This window comes from Talpa occidentalis, unplaced genomic scaffold (assembly GCF_014898055.3).
Source record: "Talpa occidentalis isolate TD23 unplaced genomic scaffold, MPIMG_talOcc4v2.1 talOcc4.13, whole genome shotgun sequence".
In the NCBI taxonomy this organism is placed as follows: Eukaryota; Metazoa; Chordata; class Mammalia; order Eulipotyphla; family Talpidae; genus Talpa; species Talpa occidentalis.
The window spans coordinates 30381735-30407274 of record NW_023601322.1 but is presented as its reverse complement, the minus strand read 5'-3'; the positions used below and the strand labels follow the sequence as shown (position 1 = coordinate 30407274).

Below are 25540 nucleotides of genomic sequence, written 5' to 3'. Positions count from 1 at the left end.
TTTCAGCACTTAGGATCTCTAAGCAAAATAGATTATTATAAAGCAGATGACTGAATCCATATATTTGTACTTAATTTTAAACTTTCTAAGGTTTTTTTTTTTTTTGTCTGCTATTTGCTTAGGTGTGACCATCATTTTCTGTAAAAAACCACCTTGCAGAATTTTTGAGGCAAGGTTAGTCATCATTAATGTAACCATTCTGACACAATGTTGGAGAGTTTAAAATAATTATGCAGCTCTTTCAACTATTAGTGATTATAAGCAAGTTATATTTTGAAGGTATCCCTGACTGTCATCCTTTTAAACCAGTTTTATGTACTTTATACTGTTACATATACTTTTTACCATAAATCTGATGTTCTTATTAGTTCTAGGTCAGAATACTTTTGAAATCTCCACTTGTTTCAAATGAATGATGATTAGAAGGAAGGACTCAATGGCATGAACTCCAACTGCCCATAGAGAATTATTCTTCATTTGAGTTTATCATGGAACTCTCATACTATTCATTTTATTGGACAGATGTCTCTCTCAAGTCTACAGCTGTTATTTTTTCAAGTATATTTAATTCTTCACATACAAGTTTCTGACCTCTAGATTTCCTTGATGCTTGTCCTTCAGTTTAAATTCAATATATATTTTTTTCAAATTCACACTTACTCAACATTGTAAGTGAAAAGAGACTAGACTCCAACTGACTATATAAACATGGCCTTGATTGTCAAAGTCATACAGCTCTTCAGAGGTTAATTTCCTCTACACCATAAATTATGGCTACCTAGTTATTTGTAAATGTTACAGTACAGTTATAGTCAGAATAATTGCATCCCATAATAGTATAGTACAGTGTTTTTTATATTGAAATTGAATTTTCCAAGTGTGTAAGACATTGATAGTTATTAAGTCATAAATCATATGATATATACATATATCCTTTCTTAATAGACACAACTGTTCCAGTTACTAGTTTCTGTTACTTATTTTGGAGACTGCATTCCTTTGCTACTTTTATCTCACCTGGTTGATTTGACATGACTTTCCTTTCAAGTCCCACATTCATAGTTCAGGGGAAATTTTTCTGCTTCTTGACACCTCCTCTGTTCCAGGTGCTGGGCAGAGCATTGGGGACAGTGGTGAAAGATCAGTAAGCCCTGACAACACAAGGGATCAGATTTTAATAAAATAATTATACAAATAAATATTTATAAATTGAGCTGAGTTCTTTGAAAGAAGGAATTCTATAAGAATGTATAATGAAGAGTTCTGGACCAGACTCAAAGGTCAGAACAGGATGCCCAAGAAATCATGTGAGGAAGTATTTACTAAATCATGTGGTCCTCAATGCTTTCAAAAATGCTTTGTGAATCAGAGACTTATGTCTCTCTCTGTTTATTTCTACACTTTACTATTCATCAGGAAATATATTGTTTCCCATCGTTATCCAAGGTTTACAAAACTCTTATCATCCTTTGTAATGCGTATAGAGCATGTGCCACGTTTACCTGGTTGTTATGCTGCTTGTGACGAGTTTAGTGAAATATAGTAATTTTCTTTGTCTTAACAACTATTTTCAAATTTTTAAAAGTAGTTTTGCACTGTGTGCATGTGCGCATGTGTGTGTGTGTGTGTCTGTGTGTGTGTGTGTGTGTGTGGTGGCGGTGGTGGTGGTTAAAGTGACAGGATGTCTCAAAATATAAATGTAATTGATTCATCACAGCCCCCAAGTATCCATGCAAAGAGAAGAGGCACCAGAGTAAGAATGATGTTAATAATGTTACACTGGGAAAATGGGTATTAACAATTTAAAGCAAACATAATAATTTATTGAATATTTACTGTGTCCTAACATCATTCTATGAACTCTATAAATTAGTATATGTATTCTTCACCATAGACTCATGAAGTCTTCCTGTACTACTGTCATGTCCATTTTATAGAAGGGGAACCACAAGGACAATAATCATGAGCGTTGTCACATAGGAAAAGATGAATCCTAAACTCAAGGATTTCTATTGCATAGTCTCTACTGTTAACCAGTGATGTGTGACACCTTGTTCATAATTTTACTGGTGCATTAAAAACCATCATTGTAGAAATTATAACACTTTCTAATTTGATCTTCTGGTTACTTTTCTCTTAATAAAAATCAATGGAAAAACTCGAACTGCCTTTCTATCGATGCTTGTTTGCCTGATACTTTAGAGGCAAAAAATAAATAAATAAATCAAGAAGAGATATGCCTTCACTCAAAGTTGGTGTCTGCTGAATTATAAGAAATGGCTCATTAGTTTTTTAATTCAAAAATAGTAACTCGAGTACCATTTGAAATTATTGAACTAGTTTTAAAAATTATTTTTATTGAGGTACCATTGTTTTATAATACTGTGTATGATTAATTCAGAGATACAGGGTCACAGTTTTTTAGATGTATGTTACCACACCGCATCCACCATCATTCTCCGCTATAGTTTATTGTGCACCCTACCTCCTTAATTCTCGACCTACCCTTCCCCTTCAAGTAGCCCAAATTTCACAGTCAGATTTATAGGGTGTGTTTTTGCCTTGTTTTTGCCTGACCCTTTGTTTTGTTTCCACATATGAGTGAAATGATTTTGTATTTGACTTTTCTCCATCTGACTCATTTTGTTAGCATAATCCCCTCTATCTCCACCCACATTGTCAAAAATAGCAACTGTTCATCTTTTTTTTTTAAGATTTTTAAAAAATTTTTATACAAGAACTGGGGTTACTGGCCAGATGTGTGGGAGGGTGAGAGGATTCACCAGAGAGACAATGGGAAACAGAACAGGCAGACCGATCAAAATGCTGAGGGGACCAGTGGGTGATATAGGAGAGGTCTGTCACGCCATGTGGGTATCTCCCAGGCTGATGGGGATTGAATTGGCACTACAGAGGGGCCAAGGACAGCCTCACAGTGCTGAGTTTAACTGCCTGCACCACCAGGGAGGCACTGTTTTTTTTCTTTTTTATAGCTAAGTAGTATTCCATTTTTATTCATAAGTACCACATCTTAATCCACTCATTTGTGATTGGAAGCTCAGATTATGCCCATAAATTGCCTATTGTAAATAGTGCTACAACAAACGTAAGAGTCATATATCACTTTAAATTAGTGTTTTTGCATTCTTTGGTAGATACCTAGAATGGAACTGTGGGATCATATAGTAGGTCTATTTTTAATGTTTTGAGAAGACCCCACACATTTCCATAGTGAAATTATTTAAATCAAGAGTATGTACATTAGCATTTTAAATGATTAGTTAAATATCTTTAACAGCTGAAATTTCCATGACCATTAATAAAATTAAAATTATTAAGTCATCTGTTTAACCTTTCCCGAGTCTTTGTCTACATTACGCACTTCAAGGAAGATGTAAAATACAACATAAAAATACTTGCTGAATTATCAGGATAAAACTTTTAAAACACTTTTAATTTTTATATCGGGATCTTTTGACATAACTCAAAGTAATTGATATGATAAAAAAACTTAGTAATCTAAAATGTTATCCAAATAATGTTTACATAAAACACATGGCATATGTCATTAGTAAAGTGAAATCCCAATTGGCTAAGTGTGCTAATGCATATAAAGATCTTTGTGCAGTCTGAAAATATTATTCTATGCTATTTCTCCCCGTGAATTGTGGGTAATATGCAGTTGGTATGATTAATGTTAATATTAACTATGAATTCCAATTCATATGTAGTGTACATATATAAATATGTCTCTTCTTTGAAGCTGTTGGAATAATTGGTGCATATATTTTCTATGATTCATGTATGCCTATTGAGAATGTGCTACATCATTTCTCCATATGTTCAACTTCATATAAAGCTTGATATCATGGAGTAACTAGTAAGCTGTTGTTCTAATTTATAACATGAGGAATGAGATATGAGACTTGATTTGACTTTGTTTTTAGTGTGTGTTAGTAGAATAGAGGATGTTATCAAGTACACTAGTGGATAATCCACTAACAGATTTATAATTTGATGCCACAATGCAGTATCCTACAGTGCAACTTTGCAGAGCTTTTGTGTGTTTAATGTAAATATAAAATATATCAGTTATAATAATTTAAGTTATGCAGTTACAACAAAAAGACATCACAGAGACTGAAAAGAATGTTAATTTCTTGCTAATATTATGTGTCCATGTTGGTCAATCAATCTATTCTACATCTTCCTCATTCAGGGACCCAGGCTGATACAGCCCTTGCCATTCAAAACATCCTCATCCTTTATCTGGCACCTGGGAATATGGTGAATTACCCACAAGTTCTTAAGGCTTCTATCAGGAAGCAGTGCTTGCCACTTCCTCTCATAATTTATAGCCAAAGCAAGTCATATGGCTATTGTTAACTTAAAGATGGAAGAGAAATGCAATCCCATTACATACTCAGGTAGAAGACAACTGCAATATTAGTGGAGAGAACCAAGATGACCACATAAAATTAGCCAGTTCTTGTCATTGATTTTATCACCTAAAAATGACTTATAATATTGTAAAAATAAAATCACCAACTGTTTTAGAATATCAGTGTAGGAAGAACCAGCAAATGATGTAGGTGCTAAACTTGTAAAATTGATGATATCTCTCTCTTTCAGTGAAGTTGAGTTTAGGCAAGGAAATCATGATTTAAAAAAAAGTACAACTATGGGCCTCCCCGGTGGCGCAGAGGTTGAGCGCTGGGTTGCGAAGCTGCCCGCGGCCTCTGCGGCGCCGGTTCGATCCCTGGCTGCTCCCCGGCCACCGGAGGAGGGTCCCACATGGCGCGCAGACCTCTCCTGCCGCCCGCTGCTCCCCTCAGCAGTGTACTTCGGTCATTCTGCCTGCTCTGCTCCCAGCTCTGCCTCTGGTGAGTTCTCTCACCCTCCCGCGCTTCTGACTGTACCCAGTGCATGTATAAGCAAAAAAAAAAAAAAAACAAAGAAAGAAAGAAAACATGCCTCTATATAAAAAAAAAAAAAAAAATTACAACTATGGTTTTTTTTTTTTTTTTAAGATTTATTTATTTATTTATTTATACAAGCACTGGGTACAGTCAGAAGCACGGGAGGATGAGAGAATTCACTAGAGCCAGAGCGGGGAGCAGAGCAGGCAGAAGGACTGAAGTACACTGCTGAGGGGAGCAGCGGGCGGCAGGAGAGGTCTGCGCGCCATGTGGGACCCTCCTCTGGTGGCCGGGGAGCAGCCCGGGAATGAACCGGCGCTGCAGAGGCTGCGGGCAGCTTCGCAACCCAGCGCTCAACCGCTGCACCACCGGGGAGGTCCCAACTATGGTTTATTTTGAGTGAATGCACAAGGTAACCTATTTGGCAGAAAGCACAAAGTAAGACCTGCATATAGCACAGAACAGAAGCGATAGTATTGGCATAGTACAGAAAGCAGAACAGCTATGTGTGGGTCTTTTTGTTACCTGCGCCAACATGGACAAAATTATATGTGCTACCATATATGGTTCTCAAAAGTAATACATACAAACATAAATCATACTATTTTGTTACTTTATATTGCCAGTTATAATCTGAAAAATTAGAATGCAAGCAATCCAAATCTTTTATTTTTATTTTTTAATTTTTTTAAGATTTATTTATTTTATTTATATAAGCACTGGGTACAGTCAGAAGCACGGGAGGGTGAGAGGATTTACCAGAGCCAGAGCGGGGAGCAGAACAGGCAGACTGATGAAATACACTGCTGAGGGGAGCAGCAGGCGGCAGAAGAGGTTTGTGTGCCATGTGGAACCCTTGCCCGGCGGCCGGGGATCAAACTGGCATTGCAGAGGTTGCGGGCAGCTTCCCAACCCAGCGTTCAACCACTGCGCCACCGGGGAGGCCCTCCAAATCTTTTTTTTTTTTTTTTTAATTAATTATTTATACAAGCACTGGGTACAGTCAGAAGCGCTGGAGGGTGTGAGAAGTCACCAAGCCAGAGTGGGGAACAGAACAGGCAGACTGACGAAGAAATACACTGCTGAGGAGAGCAGCGGGCGTGGCAGGAGAGGTCTGTAACGCCACGTGGGACCCTCACTGGTGGCCGGGTATCAAACCAGTGCTGCAGAAGCTGCAGGCAGCTTCGCAGCCCTGCGCTCAACCGCTGCGCCACCAGGGGAGGCCCGGCCCTCCAAATCTTTTAATAAAACATTTTATTTTCAGATAATTAGATTTTCGTATGCCATTGTAAGAATTAATACAGAGTCCATCTTCCATTTAACCAGCATGTAATGTTTTAAATGTTTTAGAACTTAGGAAAAAAACAAGTAATTCAATTAAATATGGCAAAAATCATACTAATATTTCACAAAGGAAGATATACAAATCAAAAATAAGTGCATGAACAGATAGTTAATATGATTAGCCTTTAAGAAAAGCAAATTAAAACCACAATGAGATATCATGACACACCTATCAGAATGTCCATTGTAAGTATATTGAAATTCATTGATTTTGCTATCTTTATTTTATATCCTGGGATTTTACTAAACTTAGTAGTTCTAAAAGTTTTTCATAATTTCCTACAATTATCTATGTAGATCATTATGTCATTTGAAAATAAGGCAGTTTTATTTCTTTGTTTGTAATCTGTATCTCTTTTGTTTTCTTTTCTTGCCTTAATTCCACTGACTGTACTATGTTGACTAAGAGTGATGAGAGTCAATGTCCTTACTTTCTTGCTGAGCTTTCAGGGAAACCTTGTAGTCATTCACCATTACATATAAAAACAGTTGTAAATTTGTTTGTTGATGTTCTTTATCAGATTGAAGCATTATTCCTCTATTCCAGCTTTTTCTGAATATTTTTTAAATCATGAATAGCTATACATTTTCATCTAAGGATTTTTTTCACCAAGTGATATGATCATTTAATTTTCCTTCTTTAGTGTACTAATATGGTGGAGTGTATTGATTGATTTTTTACTATTGAACTAGCCTTGTATCCTTGCAGTAAACTCTATGAAGTAATTGTACAACTGTTTGTATGCATAGTGAATGTACTTGGCAATATATTTTTAAAGATCTCCACATCTATATTTGTAATAGATAGTGGTTTATATATCTTTTTTTATACTTTGTTATTGGTGTTGAAGTAATATTAGCTTTGTAAAAATGGATTGGGGCATGTTCCTTACTTTTCAATTTTTGAAATAGAATGGGTTTTCATTCTCCTTTAAGTGATAGAATTAACTAGTAAAATCACTAGGGCTGGGAGATTATTTTCTTTTTTTTTTTTTTTTTTTTTAAATTTATTTATTTATTTATACATACAAGCACTGGGTATAGTCAGAAGCGCAGGAGGGTGAGAGAATTCACCAGAGCCAGAGCGGGGAGCAGAGCAGGCAGAAGGACCGAAGGACACTGCTGAGGGGAGCAGCGGGCGGCAGGAGAGGTCTGCGCGCCATGCGGGACCCTCCTCCGGTGGCCAGGGAGCAGCCCGGGATTGAACCGGCACCACAGAGGCTGCAGGCAGCTTCGCAACCCAGCACTCAACAGCTGCGCCACCAGGGAGGCCCTGGGAGATTATTTTCAATTTTTTTCTTTTTAGTTTTGAGCTCAATTTCTTTAATACTTGTATAGTTTGCTAGGGCTGCAAAAGTAGTATCACAGACTAGGTGACAAATAACAGAAGTGTATTTTCTCATGGTTCTAGAGGTTTGGAAGTCCAAAATTAAGAGGTCACCAGATTTAGTTTCTTCTGAGGCTTCTCTCCTTCACTTGCAGATGGCTGCTTCTCACTATGTTCTCATAAGCACTTTCCTCTGTGAGGACATCACTAGTGTTTTTGTATCCAACTTCCTTCATGTAGAGACACCAGTCAGATTGAATAGTGCCTATGCTAAATGGCATGCTTTAATTTAATCATCACATCATGCTGTCTCATATATGGTCACCTAAAGAGGGCTCCAATGAACAACTTGGTGGGAGTGTGGTATGAGGGGACACAGTTCATCCATAACAGTGCTTATATGCTAATCCAATAATGGTACATATTGTGTGAGTTGGGGTAAGATTATTGAGGAATTGGTTCATTTCATGTATGTTGTCAAATTTGTGTAGAGTTGATCATAATATTGTCCTCTTGAAGTCCATGGTGTCTCTAGCGATATCCCTTGATTCATTCTTGATGTTGATAATGTGTATCTTCTCTGTTCTGTCAGTTTTGTTAGAGGTTTTATTTTATTGATTTTTAGTGCCACAAATTTATAATTTATAAAACATTTAAAATTCACTTTTGCCATCCTCAATTCCTAGCATCATCTCATTTTTTATCTGTAATAACCACAGTTTGTTGCATTGATTTTCTCTGTTGCTTCTGTTTTCTGTTTCATTGATTTCTGCTTTTATAATTTTATTTCCTTTTTTTTTTTTTTTTTTTTTTTTTTTTGCTTGCTTTGAGTTTATCTTGCTCATTTTCTTCAATATTCTTGAGTGGGAGCTGATATTATTTGTTTTCCTCTTTTCTAATATATGTATTTAGTGCTATAAGTTTCCTTCTCAATACTGCCATAGCTGTGTCCCATATATTTTGATTTTATATATTTACTTTAATTGAGTTCCAGTATTTTTTTTAATGTCCCTTGTGATTTCCCCTTTGATCCATGGGTTATTTAGAAGTATGATGTTTACTTTCCAGTAATTTTTGATGCTTCCATAATTCTTCTGTTACTTATTTCCAGTTTGATTCTAATTGTAGACTCAGAATCTGCTAATCTCTATTTTTAATTGTCTATTTAGGCCATTTATGTTTGCTGTAATTATTAATATGTTAAGGTTTGTGTCTACTATTTTATTTTTTGTTCTCTCTGTTTTTTGTTTAGTTTCTCTGTTCATCCTTGCTTTCCTGTCAGTTATTGAACCCTTATAGAATTCTATTGTGTGTATACAATATTTTATCTTTTTATATAGATTTTTTAGTGTTGTCCTGTTACATAATACATATGATTTATTAGTCTACTGATGTTTTCATTTTATCAATTAAAGTGAAATATACAAACCTATACTTACTTTGTGTCCCTTGGCCCTATTCCCTTTATAATTGTATTAAATATCTTTCATATACATTTAAAACCACATCAAATATTGTTACACTTATTCTTCAACTGTCCAATATAATTTAAAAATTCCAGTGCATTTTATTCATATTTTTACTTACTGTGTTCTTTCTTCTTTATTTAAATTTTTTAAAAGATTTATTTATTTATGCTTACAAGAACTGGGGTATAGGCCAGGGTGTAGGGGGTGAGAGGATTCACAAGAGACAGAAGGGGGAGCAGAACAGGCAGATCAACCTAGATATACTGTTGAGGGGAGCATTGGGGCGAGACAGGAGAGGTCTGCTGTGCCATGTGGGTCACCTGCCAGGGATTGAACTCGTGCTGTAGTGGCTGCGGATATCTTCACAATGCTGCATCTTAACCCCTTGTGCCACCAGGGAGACCCCTTTTTCTTCTTTTTGATGTGCCCTATTTCCTTCTTTTTTTGATTCCCTTTTGTTTTAAAAACGGCCTCTAGCAATTCATTTAGTACAGGAAGATCTGATGATGACAAAATATCTTTACTTACCTTCATCTGAGAATATCTTGATTTCCCCTTATTACTAAAAAATAACTTAACTGAACATAAGATTCTAGGTTGGCAGTTCTTTTCTTTCCTGAGTCTTTGTGTTGATTTTTTGGGTCAAATTTGGGAAGTTTTCAGTTATTATTTCTTGGAACAATTTTTGAGTCTTACCCATTTTGTTCTCTCCCTCCAGGTCTCCAAGATAAGAATATTAGAGCTTTGAATATAATCCCACAGTGAATTAGTTCTTATGGCTGCTGTAGCAGATTACCATAATCCATTTTACAACAGAACACATTTATTGTTTTACAGTTCTGGAGTCCAGAAGTCAGAGATCAGTTATACTAAAGTGGAAGTGTTGGTATGCCTGGTTACTTAGGAAACTCCAGAGGACATGGTATTTTCTTGCTTTCCTAGCTTCTGGAGGCCACCTGTGTTCTTTGACTCACAATCCCTGCCTCACATCTCTCCAATATCTCTGTCATCACATCTGTCATGATCTTCTGTCACCACATCCTTCACACTAGTTAAATCCATCTCTGCATCCCTCTTTTCAGTGACCATGATTAGGTTTAGGGTACAAATGAATAATCCCCATATAACAATATTAAATTTCATTGCATCTACAAAATCCCTTTTACTGTATAAAGTAACATTCAGTTTCCCAGGGATCAGGAACAATCTGAATATCTTTGGAATTCATTATTAAGCCTACACACACAGGTTTCTGAGACAATGTTGTTGGTTTCAGTCTGTTTCCTCTATTGCTCAGACTGGATTATTCTAGTTGTTCTGTGGCTCAGTTTGCAGGTTCTTTCCTCTGTGGCTTACATTGCTATTGAGCCTACCCACTAGGTTTTATATTTGACTATTTTTTTGTTTAAATTCTAAAAGTTCCATTTAGTTCTTTCTTATATGTTCTATTTCCTAACTGATGCTTTCTGCTTTTACATTTTTTTCATGTTTGCTCATAATTTTTCATTGAAATCTTTTTTATTATGACTGTTTCAAAACATTTGTAAGTTAACCCTAACATCGCTGTCATCTCATTATTGGCATCTGTCAATTTTCTTTCAGTTTGAGATTTTTCTAATTCTTGATGTAATGAGAGATTTTCAACTGAAACTTAATCATTTTGTTGTGTTTGGGGTCTCTGGATCTTATCTAAAACTTCTGCTTTAACTAACTAGCTTCTATTAATATCATTCCAGGAAGCAAAATGGGGATGGTGCCACCACATCACTGCCAGGTGGGACAGAAGTGCAGTTTCCTTACTCAGGCTCCCTTGGCACAAAGGAGACTCTGCATCACTGTGGGGGAGGGTGGGAATTCATGCCTCTCACTAGATCTTCAATGATATCTTCTGGCCAGGATTTATAGGAAATGTCACTTTTCTGTGTCCTCTGCAACCTCCACTGACAACATAGGGGTGGGGAAGTAGCCTCATTCAGCTGGGCTGTGATGACAGTCTTCGGTCTCCACTGAGCCTCCTATGACACTGTTACAGGGCTACCCTGATATAAAACAGGTTGCCTGACTGTGGATCCTCACCCACACATTTAAAGGGGACTTAAACTTCAGGCACACACAAAAGGTTAACAAAAGGTTTATTTACAAGGGGAAGGGAAATGAGGAAATGAACAACTCAGGGAGAAGAAGAGGGAGATAAATTCTTAAATGCATCCTAACTGTTCCGCTAACCTGGAATTCCAAATGACCCACCAAGACCAAACCTCCCTGGCCAAGAACATGAGCCAAGAGACCTGCCCCACTCACACGGCCAGTTAAATACCCAAAGAGAAAAATGGCTGCTTAACTCCGCCCTTAGGTCCTTGCAACCTCCCTTTGGGGATCATGGGATTTGTAGTTCCCAGTGTCTTGATGGAGTGGGGTGGCATCCACAAAGCCTGTATGGATTTTGCGTAGGACATCCTTTTCCCCTAACAACACCATCCAATGAAAGGAAGTGGGGACACTCAGTTCTACCAGTACAATAGAAGTCCAGATTCACTATACAGTCTCCATTGACAAACTAGTTAGGGTGGGAGGTGTGGAGTCACATTACCATCTAGTGATCATGAAGGTTCCAGCTCCCTACTTGGCCTTCTGTGACATCACCTTGGAGAGGTGTCTTGTTACAGCCTGGTGAAGGGAGATGTCTAGGGTCCCTACTCAATGACTTTTGACATTGGTGTGACAGGGCCATATTTTTTCTGTTTTATGTGACTGGAATAGAGTAGTTATTGTCTCAATATTTCTCTGTTTCTCTGTGTTGCTCCTTTCCTGATTTTTGATTAGGTAAAGTATGCTTCTGGTTTTGCTTTTGGCCCTTTTCAAAAAATCTGTGCATATTGGCATTTCTGAGCTTCCAGTTTCTTTAGCTCCAAGTCTGGGATATATGAGGAGTATAAAGATCCAAGGAACTCCCTACCCTATCATTTCTTGGATCTTGAAAACCCCTAACTAGTTTTCCTTCTACCCAATTTTCAGTCTTTGTATATTTATTTTTTGTATAACACATGGGATTTTTCATTGCACTTAGTGTAAGAAGAAAATCTCTTCATTTTTACAGAAGTCTAATCCATACTTTTATGCAAGTGTAAACTAAAAAATATCACTCAACAGTGATTCTCAGAGGATGGATGTTAGGGAATTACTGCTGATATGTTTTTGAATAATAAACCCTTTACAAGTCAACAGGATGAGGAGTTCTTCAGTGATGATACAGATACAATCACAGAACATTCTGGCAAAGCTTAGATCCCTGGACCATGTGGAGGTACTCTTACTCCTCTAACTCAGTGTTTCTCCCAGCACTGGAAAACCATTGCTGCAAGCTAATGCCAGGTTGGTTGTTCCCCTATTCTTATAGACTGGCTATAATAGTGGCTTTCTGGTACTACGCCATCCCAGCCATTACTATATTCTCACTATGTTTTCTTTACCCATGGGAACGATTATCATCTGAAATGCTGTTTTGAATCAGAAAGCATGTGGGAAAATGTTGCTAAGCTGGAAAGAAAATAGTAAATAAAAAATCAATGCTTAGGCGCGCAGAACTCTCCTGCCGCCCGCTGCTCCCCTCAGCAGTGTACTTCGGTCCTTCTGCCTGCTCTGCTCCCCGCTCTGGCTCTGGTGAATTCTCTCACCCTCCCGTGCTTCTGACTGTACCCAGTGCTTGTATAAACAAAAACAAACAAACAAATAAATAAAACATGCCTCTATTAAAAAAAAAAAGAATATTATTTAAAAAAAAATCAATGCTTAAACTCTAACTAGGGAACACCTATGGACAAGCATTCATATTAATTTCTTTTGATGTAAAATTACACATTAAAAATAAATGTGTTGAGGGCCTCCCTGGTGGCCTATGGGTTAAGTCTCAGCACTATCATCACTATTTCCTGAGTTTGATTCCCGGCCAGGGAGCTGACCCACATGGCACAGCAGACCTCTCCTGTTTTGCCCTCTGCTCCCCTCAGCAGTGTATTTCAGTAAATCCACCTGTACTGTTTTGCACTGTCTCTGGTGAATCCTCTCACCCCCCTGTGCCTCTGGCCTACACCCCAGTTCTTGTATGCATAAATAAATAAATAAATATTTTTTTAAGAAAATTAATGCATTAATTTTGTCAAATTGTTTGGCCACTGCTGAGTAAAATAAGTACAAGAGAGGGGACTAAGAATTTTCTGCTTGAAACCAATATGCTAAAGAATAACATTTGACAGGGAAATTACAAAAGACAGCAGCCTAGAAAAATTGTCCTGAAAGACAAATTATAAATGTTATAGTGAATCCTGATGTTCTCACTATACCAGAACGATGGTTCTCGAAGTGTGGTCCATGACAAGCAGTATCAGTATAACTTTGGAATTCTTTGTGAATGCAAATTTTAAAACTGAATCTAAATTTCTGAGGATAGAGTTCAGCTATCTCTTGAGCCTCTGGTGATTCTGATGTACCCCAATGTTGGAAACTCCTGTAGTAAAGTAACTCCTCCAAACACAGCAGAATATACTACATGTGTACTTTTGTGATTCTTGACTCCATAGTTTAGACTTTTGAAAAATTTGTATTATATTTAGCATTTTCTTTGTTTTAATTATACATTTTTTCAAGTATATGCCGTAAAGATATAAAAATTTTATTACCTAAATGTTACTCTTTGGTTAATGATTCACACAGCTCTTTTTTATCCTCAATCCAAATAGTCACAGCTGCTCCATGTCTGATATTGTGGTTGAAACCAAAAAATTAACCCATGCCTACATTTCCCTGCCTTCCTTTCTCATAGCTGCCATTTCATACATTAGTGAATTTTTCTAGCTATTTTTATGTTGTTTCTAGAGCTAATACAAGTTTTGAAGACATTTGGATGGTGAGGGTAGGGGAATCTCTTAAGTTAAAGAAGATGCATTTTAGGAAATCTTGTCACACAATATTGTTAGAGACAGATGCATATGCAGATGTCTGAACTCATCATTGTCATTACCACATCAGTTCTACCATGGGGGTTTCACGTCTACCACACGTTGGCATCATATTTTCCTCTGGTCATGTGAGATTAAAAAGAAATCTTGGCTGCAAAGCAGTCCTGAGGAATATGAAGTTGCAATTTTGAATGGAGATTTCATAATTGGGAGATAGTTGTAAAAGCTAAAATGGGGTAAGCCATAATCCACAAGAAGTAAAAGGTTAAAAGGTTTAAAAATGTTTTGTGATTGTATTAAAATATAGACAGTCAGATTTGAGAAATAGTCTATGACTTTTAGCCCTGATATTGGTTCAATCTTATTTTAAGAATAATTCCTTATTTTATTGTTTGAATTAGCAAATCACTAAACTTAGAGAGTTTTTACTTAGTATCCACCACTTGGGGTTACTGCTATTTTAGCTTTTGATTAGTCATCAGATTTTACTAAGTGTAATTTTTGAGCTCAAAAATTTAGTTTCCATAAGTGAGAAATTTCAGCTCCATATACCCTTTACTCCATACACCTTTCAAGAGGCACCTTGTTGTTAAGTAAGCTAGAGAAGTGACTCATGAACAGCATATCTGCTTTTGATTTTAAAAATGACATAAATTCTTGATTCTGAACAATACCATTCTCTTATCCTTTCAGTATTCCCACTACCAGTTGCCTTATGTTTCGTTCATCCCTTCTGTGCATTCAAACTAATTACATTTCTCATTTACTCATTTTGCTTGAGTGTTTAAATAGCTGAGCCTCTGCAATGTTTTGAGGACAGTACTTTTACAAGCTTTCATTATAGTTTGTTAAATAACACCATTTGGGCAGACTGGAGGAACTAATCCTTATAACAAGCCCAAGAAATCTGACTATAGAACCAAGGCTACCAGACAGGTGGGAGTTGGGGGAGAGCCAAATGAGGAGGGAGAACAATGGACTATGGTGGAGGGCGATGGGCGTCTTTGTGGTGGGGGTGGTGTGGTAACAACACCTGAAGGGGAAGACTCATATCTCTATCAGATACAGTGTTGTAAACCAATGTTACCTCAATCAAAACAACAACAACAACATATTTTTAAGTAGTGCAGCAGATGTTTTCTCTCACACAGTCATCCCTTATCAAGTAAAGGCCTCCAGTCCTGGCACTGCTAGTCAATTGTTTGCTTTCTGCAAGTAATCGCTTGGCTAGCGTTTTTTAATGTGGTAATTAAATTATCACAACATGCTTGGGTAAAGCTTAAATATAATAAAAAATAGTTCTTCCACAATAAATGAAGACAGGAAGAGGGAGATTCAGAAAGGTAAGAAAGCACACAGTGTTCTGTAGATGGTAGTCCAGATCTTCCCCTACAGTGTTAGCTTCTATTTATAAACACAGAATGTGTCAGGTGATTTTTTTTTCCATATGCAGATAATTCCAGCTCCTTCTCTTAACTTAGACACTATAAAAACAATATTTACCATTAACAAGTATACACAATAATACAAAATACTTTCTGATAATACTGCAAAATTCTTTTAGGAAACAATATAAATAAATCAGGTTGAAAATTGATCAAACTTTGAATCAGATTTTCAGAATAGGAAAACATTTCCTAGCAGCTGATAATTCTTTTTTTTCTTCGATGTCAGTGTTGTTTGTGACTTTTTTCATTTTATTTGTTGTTTTATTTCATTTTGCTTTATTGGTTTAAGATTATTTTGTTTTCTCTCTTGTCTTATTTTCCAGGAACATAACATAAAGTTCTCTAGACATCCCTAATGTGTTAGAGGTGATATTGAGAGTTGCTCCCCTGTCCATAAATTTGAATCCTTATAGACAACGTAGAAGTGAATCCAATAAAAGTAGTGAACTATCACCAATATGTTTTGAATAATGCAAAATAATCCAACCTCACCCAGCCACAGTAGTTTAAGGGGTAAAAAAAAAAAAAAAGAGCCCTGTGATTTCACATGAGTGAGCATATGGAATGTTTTTGTTTTATTTTTAGGGTTAAGGTTGGTGATTAAAGTAGAAGATGACAGATAGCAGTGCTCCACTTCTTTCTTAGCTTTAATTGCTTTTGCTGGTTTATGAACAGGGGATGATCTATTCCAATGGCCATTGTTTTCTTCTAATTTGTGTTCTCTCCATCTTCTCTGTTTTAGGTTTGTTTGCTTTACCTGTCTCTTCACTCTCTTCCCTCTGTATCCCCAGTCAGCAGACAGCTGAGTTGGATGATCATGCCAGGGGATTCATTACATTGCATTGTAAAATACAAACAGTTCAGTTGCTGGCTTGTGCTTCTCCAACTTCTCACCAAGCCCATGATAAGCCTGCATTTTTAAATTTTCCCTGTTCCATCAGCTATTCCACATTATTCATTTAGATCCAGCATTTTATGATATTCTGTGGAAAAACTAGCCTCTGGCATAACTGATACTTGCCACATCTTCTATGTGCCCCTGTGGCTCAATGTGGCTGTTAAACTGGCCATTCACATTTTCTTCAACAGCATTTTTCAAAATATCTTTGAGTCAGATTTGCCTGTGTTATTTGCTAAAAGTTCAGGTATCTATACCCTATCCCAGACCCATCTTAAACCCCATATGAATTGTCTATGACCTTAGTATTTTAAGGTTAAGATTAATGATTAGTCCAGATTTGCCCTTCACAAACCAAGGCAGCTTTTTAAAAATCTGTATGCATAGAACCCACCCCCACATTTCTGATTAAACAGTCTGTTGTGATTCTAACATGCAGTCTACGAAAATGAGCAGTAGACATCAGAAAGAAAGAATAGAGGTTGTGGGGACAGAGAAGGATTCAGTGAATGTCTTGAAAGTCCAGAGATTGATCCTCATGTATAAATTCAGAAACGAGATCTTTCTCTCAAGGGCATAGTCACATTAAGCAAGCTTATAGAGATTGAGCTATAAATAAGAATGCCAATTTTAGAATTATCTTTGTCACCAGGACTGGCATGACTAGGACATTCTAGTCATTTTTCCTCTCCATGAGGAAAAAAAAAACAAAAAGTATCATAATATTTTTCCTTGAATCTGGAGCTAGACTAAGGAGAATGGTTAAATGAAAGTCATAAAAAATGTGCTGAAGACTTACTATGTGTTAGGAACTCTCCTAAATATTTCACATGTGTTATTTAATCCATCTCAATAACCCTCTGCAGTAGAATTCTAAGCTCTATTTTCTAAAAGAGAAAAAGATAGGAAAAGAGAGAGGACACATAACTTAGTATGACACAGCTGCCCCCAGTGGTAGAGTTACCAAGTAATAGAGTTGAAATTCCTGGGCCCTGTGACTAAGTTGTTAGTGAAAGAAGAAACAGATTACTAGCTACCTTTAGAATTACCTGAGCCTTGCAGTCAGTTTGGGGACAGGATAACTTGTAGTGGTAGGAAAGAGAGGAATGTGCAAAGTACTGTTCATATAGAAAGGATGCTTTCAAGTCATGAGTGACTAAGATGAGCAGCCCCTGGTTGGATGACGAGTGATGCCTTGGCCAGACCTATGGTTTATTTAACCACTATGGTTGTGATTAAGTGAAAGATGTACTAAATTAAGTTCTGTTCTCAATTTCTTTTTTTTAAGTACCACATTAAATCACTATAAAATAGGTAGACATAAATATGTATAAGTAATAATAAGGCATAATAATAAGTAATAATATAGGCATAGTTATAAATAGTAGGTAAGTTTACCTATACCAGCCTTGTGTATGTCCTCAAGTCCAGAGGTCATCTTGTCCCAAAGAATTTGAATGAAGTTGGCTTGAACTTCTACCAGCTACAACTCAAGTAAATATCCTGTCATTTAGGAGAAATTTTGTGGAGCATGCAGTTCCTCTGTTGTAAGTTACTGCATCTGTTGAATGCCCAGTCACTGAGAGTTCTTATCCTATATGCGATCCTTGCATACCAGGTTTATCCTACTGTATGCCACTCGTAATTCTTTTACTCCCCAGAGTACCACCAGCTCCAGGATATGTTTATCAAATTTTATTGCAGCAGGTTTTGGGTAATGGAGCTGAGTTATGGTATAGAAATATTAGGTACACCTGAATTAAAACCCCCTAAACAATTTTTGACAAAAAATCATAGTTCATATTTTTTAATTTATCTGTCAGTATTTCACTAGGTAAGAAAAGTGGCCATTTCTCAATGTACAGATTCATCTCAAAGTGTCAGATACACACTAGTAAATCATTCCTGGCTTTCTGTTTTCCAGTTTGTATGCTAGGAACAGTCTGTCACATTCTTAGCTACCATTGAGATGTAACCCTTATTCTTAGACAAGAAAAGCAAATAAATGGCTCTCTCCTCTATGAAACAAATGTCTGCCAACCACAGTCCCTAAAAACCTCTCAACACATACAAATGTTTCATCCTCTGGTGAATCTAGCAGACAAATAGCACAGCTGCAGTGTATGGTCTTGAGACTAACAATTTGAGGTCCTTTAAGTCAGAGAATGCAACCCAAACTCCACAATGGTGGTGCGTTTACCATTCATAAAAGTTATTTATGAGTAAGATGGTATCTGCTGAGTGTGAGAAACTTTAGAATGGAAAGTAAATTCTTGAATGGACAACTCTCAAAACAAGACTAAACTATCTCTTCCCGATATGAAAGATGACTAGTAACAAAGCTTAAATAAGCATTTTTTTTTTTTTGCATCTTTCTGGTTCTGGTTTGCCCAGTTTTGCACATTTGGTAGAAAAAAGATCAATATTTTCTACTTTGCTAGAAAGTAACACTGCATTATGGGATATGCAAACTAGCAAGCCAGAATGAAAGAATGACACTTGTTTTACATTAGATGTGATCAATATTATAATCAAGTTGACTGTTTATTGTGAATGAAGCTCACTTGCACAGATCTAACAATTCACATAAGATTTTAGAAGTTTAATAAGATTGGTGGTTAACAGCAGTGGTGTTTTAGATTGTCCTGCTTTTACACAGAAATGACCTTTAGAATGCAATTTATTTTCTGGAATTCTTTTCTTCATATTTCTTAAAAATAACATGGTACATATATTGTGGGATAGATCTGTTATACTAATCTTTATGTCAGTGATCCCATAAAACATTGCTTGAGATTGATACCAATCCATAAAAAAAAAACACAAAAAATATGTTAATAGTAACTTTGACATAGAATTATTTCAAATTTGGAGATTAGGACTAAGAGAAAAAATATGTCAGATCTCAGATCTAAACATATTATTCTGATAACACTCTTTTTCTTTAGCAATACCTGAAATATTACTCTGGTGATGCCAGATGCTGAGCTGACAATTGAATGATGTACTCTTAGATCTCATTGGAGAAGCCATTAGTCTATTGCAAGGTAATATCCCAGTTACCTCAAAAACTCACAGTGGGATTGATGGAAGACAAAGGTTTCCATTCATCAGCATCTATGTGAAAGTTGGACAAGAGCAAGCGGAAAAGCACCACTCCCTGTCTTCAGGGGGACTTACAATGTACCTGAGAGATGAAATTCAGAGAGAAACAATTCATAAAACAACATAACCAGAAGAATGGTAAAATTGTATTGTATGAAATGTAAGAAATATGAGAAAATATGTAAAAATTCTGCAAAGAAGAAAAAGTATCTGGAGTATGTATCAGTTGCTTTCTTTGAATAGAGATCAGCAACTGCATGAACAAGTGGGTTTCACCACTGACTGCTACCTGAATCCACTTCAGCTCTCTGCACTGAAAACCTAAACCGATTTCCCAGGTACCTGGAATTATGTGTAGTCAAAGAGAAGACCGTATCACAATAGTAAGTTAGCAGACATCAGGTCACAGGTCTTTTGCAAGATTTAATGCACTGGGCTCATGTTTATTCCTGAAGAGGAAATGGTAAAGGGGAAGGAGAATAACATTTTAAAATTATCATGTGTACAGCGAAATAGTTTACAAAGTAATTTTACCACATGGTATCTCATTTATTCCTTACAACAGCACTGTTAATTAATGTTCCCTTACTCCTTTATGTTTAGAATTGTGACTTGACAAAGGTCACTCAGCTAGTAAATGTCCAAATAGGAGCTTGAGTTCTGTGTGGGGGTTTCCAGATCCTGAGTTCTTTACTCACACCACAGCAGTTGAATCTTAACTCCTGACAGGAGATATTCTCCTACCTATAGGGAACGGGCTTAATCTGGCCCAAATTACACATAGAGATTCTAGTTCAGAGTTTACCCCACAGTGGGTATTTAAGTACTCTGAAGTATGCTCTCAATTCCCATAAGCTTTTATTAAAATGAGGGATCATTTCCATTTTTAAGAAAACCTGTGCTCCTGTGACCTTTGTCCTAATCCTATATCCCACATCAACCCAATGAGAAGATTTTTGGAACTCAGGATAGAAATACATGTTCATAGGTAGATAGGCCTTAGCTATAGTTATAGATACGATTCAAGATTTTAGCATCTGTAAAAATCAACTAGAGGACTTTTCAAACTTGTGTTTATCCACGGAACACTTTTAAATTGGAACACTTTTAAATTGCTGGGATACACCCTCAGAGTTTGTGATTAAGTGGTACTAGGAGAGGGTGGGGCCAAGAATTTCCATTTCTAAAAATTTCCTAGGTGATGCTAATGCTGCTGATCCGAGGACTATGTATAGAGGAAGAATGCATAGAAGAAATAGACTTGAAGGATACAAGTGAAAGCAGGCAGAGTAAGTGCAAGCTATTGTAGTAGTGTAAATGAGAGCTAATTAAGTAGGGATGTAAAGACAGAGAGGAGAGAACACATATGGGAAATATTTATGAAGAACATTTATCAGAGCCTAGCAGAAGGCAGCTTAGGAAAAGAAGGGGTCAAAGGTTGCCTGGACAGATGGTGGATTATCCAAAAAGATAGGAAAAAATGGAACAGATTTGGGTAGAAGATAGTGAATTTGTTTTAAACATTTTAAATTTGAGGTAACCATTACACATTTAGATGCCACTGGACTAGCTTATGTAGAGTTTTCACATGTAAAATTTACTCTTGTGGATGAATTTCATTGTGAACAATTTTTGAAAACTGTCAAAAATTATTTAGAACTCAAATGCTATACATGTAGGTTATATAGTTTTACGTAAAAGACAGAAATCAGAGAGTTCTAGGAAGAAACATTTTATTTCATGTAATGACAATGTGCATTTTAGACTAGAATCTGAAATACAATGGTTCTGCTTAGAAATGCATTAGCTAAAAAATTTCAAAAATACTACCATGAGCCTCAATTTCCCCATCACTGAAATGGCTGCAATCATACCCTTAGGACATGTAGAACTAGAGTGAGGACCAAACAAGATGAAAAGCCTAAATATTTTTCCTATAATAAAGATATAACACACATTGGTTCTATTTCACTACAAGGTACTTTAGAGAGCATTATTAACGTTTGTCAAGTGATTTTTTTTTAAGAAGGTGAATCTCTTTTTCAAAAGAAGTCTTATAAAGAACTAAAAACAGATCAAAGCAAAATTTTGTAAATCATCAATATAAGAGCCTTAGATTAAATATAAGAAAACTGGTCCAAAGAGGTAAAGAAAATTTCCCAAGTCATATAATTTGTTAAAGGCAGACCCTGTTCTAGTTCCCGGTTACCAAATGCCCATTTCATATTCTTTCTGAAATGCCATAATATCTGTGGCTCAAATAACAATGACTTGTACTGGTGGCTAGAGTTCCAGTTCCAAAACCTCCTGGTGTCTTAAATGTTTAAGGAACAGCAGCGTTCCTGTCATGTGGTGTCCAAAGTACCATTCTGAAAAACAAGCCTCCTTTCGGTAAGTATGTTTGAATGTATTTAGGAAATAAGATTTATGTGCCCACTTTATATAAATGATGATCATGATGTTCTTTTCATCACTTTGTCTTACAAGCTAGTGCTGGCAAACTTTTCATATCTTAGAGGCTTAGAAGATTGTGTCCTTGAAACTACTGAGTTTCAAACATGTGGTTATCCAGAGAACACTTTTAAATTATATATTCTAGAACTCAGTCCCTGTAGATTCTGAGTCAAGAGATCTGAAGTGGGTCTTTGGGATTAGTTTTTAAAGCTTCCCAGGTGAGGCTGGAGTTTGAGGACCACTGCTCTGTGGTGTGGCCCAGAATCCCTGGAGTTGCCAGTGCTGCTACCCACCCATTTCCTTTCTAGACAACAATTGCTTTGAACATTTAATAACAGCATTGCCCAGATTTTCTCTCCAGAACTAGAACATGTTCTGCCCTATCTGAGTCAGCTTATTCCCATTCATCAAATCTTTTGCTCAAGTAACATCTTAGAGGCAAAAGATGGTGTCAGCTTGGCAGTAACTGCAATAACAATAATATAAAAGCTACCACTTATTGAGCATTCACTATGTGACAGATGAGTTCTTAATGTTTTGCCTGCATTTTATGATGACAGAAGTCTGAACTATAGACTTTTATTTACAACTGCTTATTCAATATTTCAAAAAGAACTCTTGATTACTCCCTTCCCTGATATACATTCCTGTCGCAGGCTTCCTCACCTCCAAGTGCACCTAGCTGTCAACCAGTTGCTCATACCTAGACTGACCAAGGTGTTATTCTTAACTTCCATTTCCCCTGATATCCCATAACCAATCCAGCAGTAAATTCTGTGCCCTCAAACTGTATCCCAATCTAACCACTTTTTACCTGCTCCATCAAGAGTCATTTGATCCAAGTCACTACTATTTCTTGTGTATATTATATTGGTAGCTGGATGACTGAACTTCCTGCTTCGACTTTTGCTTCTTCCCAGGGTTAATGCCTTAGAGATGAAGCAAGAATAATCATATAAAGTGCAAGTCAAATAAGTCATTCATCTGTCCACCTAAAACCTTCAGTTACTTCCTGTGACATTGAGGTTAAAAATCAGTGTCTAACCAAGCATTACCTCAACTTAAACCACTATATTCCTTGTCCTTTTTCACTCTACATCACTACTCCCTCCTATAAAAACCAACCTTTTGCCTATCCCAGGACCTTTGCATTTGCTGTTCCCCCTACATGGATCACTCTTCCCCTACATCTGCCCTGACTCTCTTACTTCACATAGACCTTTGTCTCCAAATATCATTCTCAGTGAAGCCTTCCCTGGCCATTCTCTCTAAAATAACACCCTGTTCTCTTTTTTTATTGCTTCATTTTTCATTGCCTTTATTACTACCATACATTGTACCACATATTAATTTGGTTGGTTGGTTGTTGCCTTTCCCCTCAACTAGAATGTAAGCTGTGTAGGGGAAGGGATTTTGTCCCTGTCTTGTTCATCTTTCTTCCCTAGAACCTGGCACATAGTCAGTGCTTATCAAGTATTGTTGAATGATTGAATGAATGAATGAATGAATGAGTAAATTCTCTTATAGCAAAGACTTTGCTTCTTGCCCCTCCAACCTACATGGAATTCCTGTAAGTTTAGATAACACAAGTTTGATCTCTGTTAATCATCTTATTATCTTGTTTGTCTTTTGTTACTATTTTGTAACATTTATAAAGAGCAGAGCCTTCTTAGGAGAGTCATTAAAATGGTTCACTATTGTCCTCCCATTCTGAGTCATTAAGCTTTTTCTCCTATCTTTGCCTCACTGCTCTCAGATTTAGGTGAAAAGAGGGCCACCAATAGGGCATGCTACATTGGGTCATCAGGGACCCAGTGAAAAGTGGGGCACACTTGACTGATGCACACTTCATTGATCTCCATATGAGAGAGGGAAACAATTTTACATGGGACAATAAAAATGCCCACTCTGGGAACTTCAAGTTAATACTCCTTATTCCTCACTCTAGTAACATATAAATGGATGATTTTCCTCCCTCTTTCATTAGTGGCCTCCTTGCCTACTATGAATTATTTTCTATGGGAAGATTTGCATGTGTTCTGTGTTCACTGATGCCAGAAACACTAGTGCAGCTCTGCCCACTTTTCAGTCATGCTAGGAGCATTTGTTTTATGACACATGAATGCCAACAAGTGTGGTCAAGTGCAAACAGACCCATATGTAGGTTGGGTGGAAGGGCTCCTTGCAGAAAGCTAGCTTTCACTCCAGCACACCCACACAGACCCTTGGAAGCCTGGCAGCTCTGCTGCAGTAGAATAGGCCAGTCTGCCAGTGGGCATCTTGCCATCAGAGCAGATGGTCCCTGGCAGGGGCAGGCAGCAGGGCACACGTGACCATTCTGGCCTTGTGGGTTTTTACCATTTGTGTCTTTAATTTCCAGGAGACAAATTCTTGAATAGAAAAGCAAAGTTTACAAAATAAGACTTAGGAAGGATGAGCTTTCAGTCCTTAATTAAAACATTCAAGCAGAGAAATCAGCCTTTAGTCTCATTTAATAAATCTCATAGATTAACTTGTTAGGGGACCCTCTTTGACCTCAAATAACTCGTCATTGAAGGGGATACTCTGTCTTGCTCCAGCAATTTTTCACTTCAAACATAAAAGATAGCCTAATCTTCAAAAAACCAGAGATGGAAGAGATTGACTTCATACAATGAAATTAATTTCACAACCTATCTGTTATTTGGAATCATTATTAGAATTATTTTCCAAAACAATTTTTGTCTTTAATCTACCATGTCAACAAGGCAAGAACTAAATTTCATTTATTTCCCTGCTAACTTCAGAAGATGTCTATACAGTGATAAGACTTGAATTGCACTAAAAGCAAAACCATTGACAGGTTGAAAGTCAACTCTACTACTATCCATGTCATGTGCCATTTGCCCACATAGAAAACTTGAAGGAGAATAATTATGAGTGCTAAGAAATATACCGATCACCCTACATAACTTATAAGCATTAGAATCATCTAAATAGAAAGAAAAAATACCTCTTAGAACTTGCATATAGTTCATGGGCATATTACAAAAATACTTTACATTTGTCTAGCACCTTCTGCTTCCCTCACAGTTTCACAAATATTATCTCACTTGTGACTTCATTACAACCTTTGTGAGGTAAGGTTATTACCTTGCCTTGATGACTGAGGTACCTAAGGACTGTACTAATAAAATGACTCAAGCTCATACTTCAAAATCACTTGTCTTTGATCATTTTAACTTTAATTTGGGGCTATTACAAAATGAGAAAATATCTAGTGATGGTGTCTGAATTACCACTGTCTTTATGGTCTTGCTTTCTATTTTTAATTTTATTCATGATTTTTGGTGACTGTGTTAGCTCTCAATTCCTCTTAGAAATATTAAAACAATATCACTGCTCTAGAGAATGGGGGGTTGAATCATATGGTGCTTTTGTTGTTTTACAAACTCTAATGGTGACCTTTATGCAAAAGAATAGCATTAAGAACTCTAGTAAATTGCTGTGCTCTGTAGAGTTTTTATATGAAAATATCCTTGTAAAAATATATTAACTTTCATTTTGTAATACCATACCTAACTTTGTGATTTTTTTCCCCCAACTAGAAATACTATGTTATTATTTTGACCTGTTACAAAC

General features: G+C 36.7%; 1 protein-coding gene and 1 long non-coding RNA gene across 5 annotated transcripts in view; one reads left to right on the top strand and one right to left on the bottom strand.

The window, feature by feature from the left end:
• DTNA (dystrobrevin alpha) overlaps window positions 1–25540 on the top strand; it is a 325085-nt gene that overhangs the window by 2034 nt on the left and 297511 nt on the right. The window lies entirely within an intron of this gene.
• On the bottom strand, window positions 983–24972 carry LOC119243111 (uncharacterized). Its single transcript, XR_008551375.1, has 5 exons — window positions 24912–24972; window positions 22734–22848; window positions 19808–19914; window positions 19437–19547; window positions 983–1151 (listed from the first exon to the last, which is right to left on the bottom strand). It is a non-coding gene; the product is annotated as an uncharacterized LOC119243111 (long non-coding RNA).